Here is a 1,787-nt window from a genome sequence, read left to right as displayed (position 1 = left end):
CAAGATACTGTAGGGAGAGCACTGAACACAATCCACAAGATACTGTAGGGAGAGCACTGAACACAATCCACAAGATACTGTAGGGAGAGCACTGAGTGAGATCCACAAGATACTGTAGGGAGAGCACTGAACACAATCCACAAGATATTGTAGGGAGAGCACTGAACACAATCCACAAGATGCTGTAGGGAGAGCACTGAGCACAATCCACAAGATGTTGTAGGGAGAGCACTGAGTGAGATCCACAAGATGCTGTAGGGAGAGCACTGAGCACAATCCACAAGATGCTGTAGGGAGAGCACTGAGTGAGATCCACAAGATATTGTAGGGAGAGCACTGAACACAATCCACAAGATAGTGTAGAGAGAGCACTGAACACAATCCACAAGATACTGCAGGGAGAGCACTGAGCACATCCACAAGATAATGTAGGGAGAGCACTGAGAGAGATCCACAAGATACTGTAGTGGGTGCTGTGAAAGGTTTTAGAAGCCCTTCAAAAACAGCAGCCTGTTCTTTTCTTACTGAATGAAATGGCTTTTTGCACTCGGTAGAGAAGTGGTGACACCACAGACTTGGTCTGCAGAGCAGTATGTTGTTATTAGTACATGTAAAACACACACATGGTTTTCAGTAAAGTTTGCACACAATATCTACATGTATAATCTGCACTGTACTATATGTTTTTTTTTATTTTTATTTTTTTTGTCTGTTTCTCCAAAATGTATAAAATAAATAACTAACCCTAAAAGCCAGGTCAGCAAACAATGCCAAATCCAGAAAGAGAGGGATTGCCAGCAGTAGTTTGCTTTGTGATGTATGTGTGCGGTGCGTAGGTGTGTGTGGCACGCGTGAAGTGTGCCTGCGTGCATGTGCGTGTGTGTGTATGCGCATGCATGCATGTGTGAGTGGAGTTTTGTTTGGTAGGGGGAGGGGAGGGGGTTATGATTCTGTTCAAATCAGATTGTGTTTGATTATCTCCTGCTCATGACATCATCATGAGGGCAGGCTTCACATGTGAGTTCTGACAGTAATGGCGAGGACAGAAGTATATCTGGAGTAATTGAGAGTCCAGTAGAGATGGGGAGGCTAATTCAATCCAGATAGGTATGGATCTGTGCTGTAACACAGGCATTGTAGAATACTAAATTGTAGATTCAATCAAAGCATACTGTTATTGTAATCCTTTTCAAGCACGCCCCCATCACAGCACTGCATTAGTCAAAGGAGGAAGTCTTTCATTTCAGACACATCAAAACCAAATTGGAAAGTTTGAATTAGTCTCTGTTTATGCCTGCATTGTGTTTGTGCAAGTCTCTGTTTGTGCCTGCATTGTGATTGAGTGCATCTCTGTTCCTGCATTGTGATTGTGTGCGCCTCTGTTTGTCCCTACATTGTAATTGCGTGCGTCTCTGTTTGTGCCTGCGTGTGAGTGCGTGCGTCTGTTTGTGCCTGCATTGTGTTTGCGCGTGTCTCTGTTTGTGCCTGTGTGTGTGCGTGCATCTCTGTTTATCCCTGCATTGTGTGTGTGCGTCTCTGTTTATGCCTGCATTGTGTGTGCGCGCATCTCTGTTTATGCCTGCCTGTGTGTGTGCGTTTCTGTTTGTCTCTGCGTGTGTGTGTGTGTGCGTTTCTGTTTGTGCCTGCGTGTGTGTGCGTGCGTTTCTGTTTGTGCCTGCGTGTGTGTGCGTGCGTTTCTGTTTGTGCCTGCGTGTGTGTGCGTGCGTTTCTGTTTGTGCCTGCGTGTGTGTGCGTGCGTTTCTGTTTGTGCCTGCGTGTGTGTGCGT

Source organism: Polyodon spathula, unplaced genomic scaffold (assembly GCF_017654505.1).
Source record: "Polyodon spathula isolate WHYD16114869_AA unplaced genomic scaffold, ASM1765450v1 scaffolds_542, whole genome shotgun sequence".
Taxonomy (NCBI): Eukaryota; Metazoa; Chordata; class Actinopteri; order Acipenseriformes; family Polyodontidae; genus Polyodon; species Polyodon spathula.
The sequence above is the reverse complement of the archived record's forward strand: the minus strand, read 5'-3'. Positions refer to the sequence as shown.